This window comes from Myotis brandtii, unplaced genomic scaffold (assembly GCF_000412655.1).
Source record: "Myotis brandtii unplaced genomic scaffold, ASM41265v1 scaffold43, whole genome shotgun sequence".
In the NCBI taxonomy this organism is placed as follows: domain Eukaryota; kingdom Metazoa; phylum Chordata; class Mammalia; order Chiroptera; family Vespertilionidae; genus Myotis; species Myotis brandtii.
This window is the reverse complement of record NW_005366455.1, coordinates 2,969,373-2,978,014: the sequence shown is the minus strand read 5'-3', so window position 1 is coordinate 2,978,014 and position 8,642 is coordinate 2,969,373.

Genomic DNA, 8,642 nt, shown 5'->3' with positions numbered 1-8,642 from the left:
CTAGAAACTACTTTAGAGGCCAGCCAGCATGGCTCAGTGGTTGAGTGTTGACCTATGAACCACAAGGTCACAGTTCAATTCCAGTCAGGGTACATGCCTGGGGTGGGGACTTGATCTCCAATAGGGGGCATGCAGGAGGCAGCTAACTGATGATTCTCTCTCATCATTGATGTTTCTAGCTCTCTCTCCCTTTCCCTTCCTCTAAAATAAATAAAAACATTTTAAAAATGTATTTTTAAAACAAAAATATATATAAGAATGTATTAAAATCTGCCAAGTCAATGTCCTTCTAATGCTAAGAATTCAGTAATCTATCCAAATTGCCCCTTTTCAGCATTTGCCACTAGGTGGGAAAGGAAGCTCTCTCTAATCATCCCTATGCCATTACAAAAAGGTGTTTAATTTCAACCTCTTATAAACAACTCCTCTGCTATCTTAATATTTTTACATCTGTGGTTAATTTTTTCTTCCCATGTGTTTCATTTTTAATGTTTTTAATTTCTTTTAATTTTTTCTCTGATTTTTAATGTTTTAAAGTCCTACTAAAAGCCAACTTTATATCATTCTTTGCATCTTACTTTTGAACAATCAACTGGTTTCTCCATTTTCAAATCCCTCTTTTAAAAGCTCAACTTAATCTTTATACTTAAACTTTCAATTCCCTTATGAATTCACTCACGTTAAATACCATAAAAGGAAAGAATGTTTGGGGAAAATGGCCCTCTGCTTGGAAATCTAACATTTCTAAGTATTATTTAATATCAAAATCACTTTGTCTATAAACTGGAAACAACTATTCCTCTAATAGGTTTTTCCTTTTTTAATTAAAGAAGACATTATGACAAAATCACTAAGGCAGCTCTCAGGGAAAAGACCCTACATTTTTTTCATTCTTTACATCCAGCCTCCCACAACTCAAGTTCTTTACCATTACTCCACCAAAGGTGAAGTTCACATGGCCTTCACTCTTTGACACTCCTTGTAAAATATAAAGAGAGGAGAAACATCATAAATGATCTTAATCAAATGTCTTATAGACCCTAATATTTAAATACTATTGTATCTCTAATCCATAAAGAAATGCTATAGCTAAGCTCTACCTTTTAACACATGCTAACTATCACTTAAAAGAGGAAGGAAAAATATCCTAACCAGACAACTATAAGTAGATATTTTCTCCAACCACGAAATAATTTGCTTAGAATATAACAGATTTATGCTCCCTTAAGGAGAAGAATGCAGATAATTAAGCACTTTAGAGTGGCAGCAGAATAGAAACCCTTATTAAATTATTATCAAAAGCAAAAACAACTATATTGAGAATAGTCTCACAGAAAGAATACCTCCATGTTAAACATACCCTATGTTTAACTGGTGCGTGTACATTTGCATATGAGTATGGAAATGGTACCAAAATTCAAGAGTAGAAAATATGGTTAGGTGTTAAATATTAAAAACAAACAAACAAACAAACAAAAAAACCCACAATCCTCCTTGATATTATATACTGAGTTTAACTTGAAAATGAAACAATTCATTTCTATAATTTCTTTCATCTTGCAAATACAGAGACATTAGCAGGGGACAAAAGTAAGAAATGTAAGCTTATAACAAAAGCACCTACAGCCCTTTCAGTCTTCCAACAGCAACCATAAACCAATTTGACAAAAAATATGAACATTACTCTCTTTGGGACCGCTGCCGCACCACCTCCATCTGGGATCTCTATAGGTCATGACTGTTCTTTTGAGTCTCGGGTTTCAGAAGCATGTTCATTTCACCGCCACAGCATTTTTCCCTAATTGCCATCTGTAATTTTATATTCTACCCCCTTTTAACAGCCTAGACCTCCAACACACCTTACAACTTTTTTAATCCAGCATGGACCTAAATTCTCAGAATGTTAGGTTTTTTTTTAATATATTTAATAGAAATGAATAGTTACTTACCCCAGAGTCACTTTCAAGTCTTTAAAAAAGCTTCCCTACCTCCCGCATTTTAAGCTTTTTATAAAGACTTTTAATTCAACTTTGTAGAGCAAAAAATGTAATAAAATACTAAACAGATAAGTATATTAATTTTTTAAAAAAAACTAACATCCCACATACTAATGTGAAAAGCAGTAAAATTAGAAATAATGAAAATCAACTGATGGGAAGAAAAACATCCTATCACCCAAAAATATTCAGTATAAAGTTCAAACTAAATATTTTTATTTAATTTATTTTTTAAAATATATGGAGAGGGAGAGAGAGATAGAAACATCAATGATGAGATAGAATCATCGATCAGCTGCCTACTGCACACCCCCTACTGGGGATGTGCCCGCAACCAAGGTACATGCCCTTGACCAGAATCGAACCTGGGACCCTCCAGTCTGCAGGCCGACGCTCTATCCACCGAGCCAAACCAGCTAGGGCCAAACTAAATATTTTTAAATAAATCAAATAAATGCTTATTGAATGTCTATTATATGCCAAACTGCACTGGACAAATAAGTTTGCATTATGAACTTAAATTTAAATGGCCTTTACAGTAGTTGAGTTCCTTACCTGATTTATCAGAAAGGTAAAGGAGAGTTTTTGCAGAGGTTGAGAGCACTTATTGGCTCTAGTGCAGCTGTGGGCAAACTACGGCCCGCAGGCCGGATCCGGCCCGTTTGAAATGAATAAAACTAAAAAAAAAAAAAGACCGTACCCTTTTATGTAATGATATTTACTTTGAATTTATATTAGTTCACACAAACACTCCATCCATGCTTTTGTTCCGGCCCTCCGGTCCAGTTTAAGAACCCCTGCTCTAGTGGGTATCAGAGATGACACTCAGTTCTGGTTCTCCTAATTACTAGGTCTACGACTTTGGGCAAGTAATTTAGGTTTCAGTTTTCTCATATGTAAAGCAAGATTACAATAGTCATTGAGTTGTTTAGAATTAAATTAGGCATTTCATGAACCATACTTAGCATGGTACCAAGCACACAGTAATCACTTAATGTTAACTATTAGAAGCTGTAAACAGTAGTTTATTAGTATTATCATTTTAATCTACAATCTGCAGAGCTAAAATGCCTTCTCCAGCTGCTAGTGGTTTTCTGAATGGTACAGTGTAACTCTCCATTAAGTCAGGCCCTCCCACCCTTTCGGGGCTATGCTAACAGAATCCACTGAGAATTCTTCCCTATAATCATATTAAAAATCTAATATTAAAAATAATGTCTATCTTCTATATAGCATCTATATACTGTTGTTCTTGTGATGGAAATAACTAGTAGAGCAGTGCTTGACTTGGTTACAGCATTATTAGTTCCAGTAAATAAATCATCCTTTACAACAAATGCCTTCTGAGTTCCCGTCCATGCCAGTCACTCTCAATTGTTATGGAAACCCTATATTGCAGGACAAGAAGAAAAAAGTTGTAGCTATAATCCTCAAAGTTCTCTTGTTCTACAAATCTGAAACTAACGGCCTCTTTGTTGCTACACTCCACAGACACAGTTCCATCCTCTTACTTGACCTCTCTGGAGCATTTGACTCTGCTGGCCACTTTCCTTTTCTTGAAAATCTTTCTGGCTGCTCAGTCAGTGACTTAGTTTCTCTTGCCCCCACACTCAAGCATCAATGTTCCCCAAGATCCTCTTTACCTTGTTTTATATAGGGATGCAAGATGAAATACCTTACATGGGCCACCAGGGTGGGCCAGGGGCAGACTGTGGCAAACTTTGCTCATCTCAAGGGGACTGACTCAAACCAGTTCCAGTAAACTGATGCAATTAAAAAAAAAAGCAGGCCCAGAGTTTCTAGATCTTCCAATTTCCAAAAGAAGATAAAATTCCAAATAGTCCCACAAAATATTCTAATCTTTTTCATGTCAGCAGCTCATTAAAACCGTTAAAATACAAGATGTATTGTAGTAGGCAGTTAGACAGACCTGAGCAGAGCAAGGACCATGGGCCATGTCACCAGGGTGAAAAGCCCTGGGTGCCTAGCAAAGGACAAACTGTAGGGTGGGACCTTGCCCTCAGGGTGACCTTTCCTCCCCTAGCAAATTGCTGGTCATGCGGGTTTGGACCCCCTGACCTTTCCTCCCTATTAAAGATAACACCTAGGCCTCAGGTGTATTTCAGCTCCAGGCCCAGAAAAGCAACAAAACCAGCCACAGCTGATATCAGGACCAGCAGCACTGACTGACCCCCTGCCCTGGTGCCCCGGAGACCACATCCCTGAAAGGACACACCTGGAAAGCTGCTGAATATTCTATTGAGATCTCCTCCTGGGACTGCCCCTAAAATCTCCACCCTTAAGCTCCAAGGGCCCTTCCTTTACCTCTATAACCTGTTTCCTAAGCCCATTTCTTCTAGGGATCACTTTTTCTACATCTGGGATGTCTTGGCTTTTTGTTGCTAAGAACTCAAGTACCAAGGTTGCTGAACCCAGGTCCAGTCTGACCACATAGGTCAACACTCTGTGCCATTCCTGCCACCTACAACAGTATTACCTTGAGAAATTTATTTTATAAATCTGTCCCCTCATCTATGAAATGGCAGTGATAAAGTCACACAAACACACAAGAAATGTGAGTCAAACAAGACACTTGTACAAGCTTTCATTTTCATTTCTACTCTACATCTACCAAGATTACATTTATTATCCCAGATTTCAAACCAAATGTACAAAACTGTTAATGCGAATAAATGCATTTTTCTGGACAAGAGTCTGTAAAGTTCGTCAGATTCTCAAAAAAGACTATGAACCACTGACTAAGCCAAATTTTTCTACTTCTACACTCCAGCTGTTATCTATACAAGGGTGATTCCCAAATCTACATCCGGTTCAACCTAGGCAGCCACTTTACCTTGGTAACCTCTCCACTTCTCTCCATCTCTGGTGCCATTGCCACCGCCATAGTTCAAACCTTCAATCTCTTCTCAGCAGCGCTGGATCTAATTCCAGTCTTGCCCTCGTTTATTCCACCCTTTGTACAACTCAAATCCTCTAAAACGCGAATAACTTATTTAGCCAAAGGCTTCAAGGTCTGCTTATAATTGTAAAAGGAATTCAAACATCAACTCCTTAGGATCCGGCCAGGCTGACTTCTCCCTCTTGCACTATTTATTGCTCTTCCTACAATTTGCAACACTGAATACTTTTGTGTCCTCCGGCATTTATTCATACTTTCAGGTCCCACCCTCAGAAGTGCCTTCCTAAAACTTCCCATTTGCTTAGCACAGAAACACCCCTGGAAAGTCCTTACTTTAAGGGTTGCCCCAGGGCAGCCAGAATAAATAGCTTTCCTGCCTCCAGGCCTCCAGGAGAACCTATCCCTTATCATCCAAGGTTGTATAAGTCAGCGTTTTTTTCCTTCTCCACTAGACTAAAAACTCCTCAAGGGCAGAGAATGTGTCTTTGTATTACAGGGCCCACTGTTACAGTTAAATGAATGAAACAGCGGGGGCTCCAACAACCCCTACCACCACCTCAACACCCCACCCTCCCAAGGTGAGGCCACACACACCCAGACAGCAGGCAGATAACTTCAAGAATTTTAGAGGAAGAGCTGGAAGTAAAAGTAAACCCACCTTCTTGGCAACTCTTAGAATTCAAAAGCAGACTACGCTAACATCAAGCTGCGGAAAGTTTCTATGAATATACTGCTAATTTTCCCCTGGCACAAAAATATTTATTTGCCCCATGAAGGTAATGATAACATTCCATCTGCACTCAATACGCACTAGTATTATTAGTATATATACTGAATCAAGAACTCACTCATATTGAAAAAAAAATCACATGGAAAGTATTGAAACTCTTTAGAGGAAAACACTAGCTAAAGGTCCTGCACCAGGCACCACTCGAGGGGCTTTCTGTGCAATTCCTCATTTAATCATCACAGCAACCCTACGAAGAAGGTATTATCATCACCTTCTCTCACAGATGAAAAAACTGAGAATGAGATTAAGTCATTTGTCCAAATCACAAAGGTAGGATTCAAGGCCAGTTTAACTCCAGAGCCCAAGCTTTAACCAACAAAAAACTACACAACACTGTTAAATGGAAAATCCAAAGATTATGTTTATGTTGTATGCACACAAAATCACACAAAACAAAACACAACATGTTAACAATGGTTATCTCCTGGGCTAAATCTGAGTGGAATGAATATGAGAATTTACTACTTTTAGCCAGAAAAAAAGCAAACAAATAAGAGAAACGGTTTTTAGATGGCGCTAACAGAAAGGTAAGGTGGGCTCGGGGAATTAATATTTAAGGAGCACCAGCTAAGAGCCAAGCACATGGGCTATCTCATCTAATCCTTACCTCAAAAAAAGGTATTTCTATTTTACAGATGAACAAACCAAAGATGAAGAAACCCAACCACTGGAAGAGCTGCGATGAGAACCCAAAGCCCAGTCCAAATTTCTGTCTGACAGTAGGAAGTCATGCTACAAATAAAAATGAACTGAAGAAAAATTTTTTGAACTGAAGAGCTGTCTTAAAAACCATCAGAACCTAGTAGCCTGGCATCTTTAGTGCAACGAGGGAAAAGAGAGGCTGTAGAATTTAATTTGAAGTTTTAGTGCAGAGTAGCTTTACACGTGTCTCAAAATAGCCAGAAGTATTGTCTAAAATCAGCATTACAGTCAGAGCTCTGGGACAAACAGAGTTACATTAGCATAAATTAAATGGGCTTGGATGTGACTCCATTGTATATGCAGTGGAGTATCTGCTTTTGGGGACAATTTGCTGCTTCCAACCCATTCTCACCTCTCTACCTATTGCTTACAAGTTACTAAGTGTGTGGGGGGAGACTGGGTTACAAGACCAAGGGACTGTTAATTGTATCCAGAAATAAATGGCCTCTCAATATCCATAACTATTGTTCCAAACCTGGATAGTGAAAGCTGCTCACCCTGGGGGAACATCTCAGATAAGAATGAATGGATCAGCATTTTTTTTTTAAATGACTTGTTTAATTCTGGGTGCTCTGACTTAGAACTTTTAAAATCCATCAAAATCAAAATTTCATTTCTCTAAGAACAGCAGTGACATGATTTGCTGAGAAAAATAGTTGGGGGTGTGGTATTCAAATTTCCTTCTACAATCTTTCAGAGGAAAGAAAAATTGATCCTTTCAGATTTATAAATCAAAATAAATATTTATTTTTGGAACTAAATATTTAAGAGTAAAAAAGTATCTCACCTTAGCAATTTAAAATTAATTCCGTATTTGCCCTGAAGTCTCTTATTCGTTTCAAATAAAATGTAGCTTTTGAAAATAAAACCCCACCATTTCTTCAGGAATAAAATAGTCCTTGAGGCAATTAAGAAATTAGCATATTTTGGAACAGGGTAGAAAAAGTACAAAACTTTTGGGATTTGTCCATATAGTTTTTTTAAAGCTTAGGAATGTGAAGTTAAACCTATATCTTTCAAACATTGAATTATGAGGCAAAGGGACTTTTTTTAAAACCTTAAAATGTTGTGCAAAGAGACTCATTGAGTGATTTCTTCCAACCAATATGCTCTAAAAATGCCAAACTACAACAGAAGTAACCATTTTGGGTACACAAGTACATAAAAACGTCCAAGTCAATAAGCAATTTCAATTAATCAATAAAGTTAAACAACCATTAAATGTAATTTGCATGTCTTGTACGCAATCCATATCATCTCAAATATCACGCCTTTCTTAAGAACAATGCTAAATGGCTGGATGTGTATCGCTGTGGAAAAAACAGAAGTAGTTTTATTCTAGGCAGACAAAAGGAAAAGACACAGTAGGACTCACAGGAGGAGCCTCACACTTCCATCCTGAGAGGAGTCCGCCTGCCCAGGTCCTGGGTTATCCATCCCCTGCTCTGCGCGGCCCCCTCTCCCGGGTACCAGTGCTCTGGGGGCGGGTGGTCAGAGGTGGCACACCCCTGCCAGCCAACTCCAGCCGGCCACCCGGCAGGACGCACACGCACACCCACCCAGCATCCTGCCCTGGGTCCACCACAAAGGGCAGGAGGTGGGGATGGAGGAGGGGGGGGAACAAACGAAAAGAGAAAAAGCACCTCTCCCCACCTGCCCATCCCGGAGGCGGGCCGAGGGGGGCAGGGTCATTAGCATCCCAACTTCCATACCAAAGAACCCCCAGAAGGAGGCTAAGTGCAGCCACAGGAAGCATCCCATCCCTGAAAACCGGGACATCTCGATTTGGGAATTTAAGTTTTCAACTAAAAAACAAAACAACAAACAAACAACAACAACAAAAAACCCTTGCAAAGCTCAGGGCACCAAAATACAGCTAACACTGAACCCGTTTAAACAGAAAGAAAGAAGAGAAAACCCGGTATCAGCGAGGCTCTGTTCCCCGAGGGCTCTCCCGCAGACCCCTGTGAGCCGCAGCGATCGCAAATGCCCTTAAAAACCCCCCACTTTCCTATCGCTGGGGTCGAACAGAAGGGATCCCCTGAATGCACATAGTTCTCCGAATAAACCCCCTGCGGATCCCCGCGCCGGGTTGCAGGAGGTGCCCTGCCCACCTCCCCTATCTCCCCATTTCTCCTGCTCCCACGCGCGCTGACAACCAGGGTTCCCCCCCCCCCGCCCCGGGGCTGTTCACGTGCTCGGCTCCCCGGACAGTGACCACACAGGACGGGAA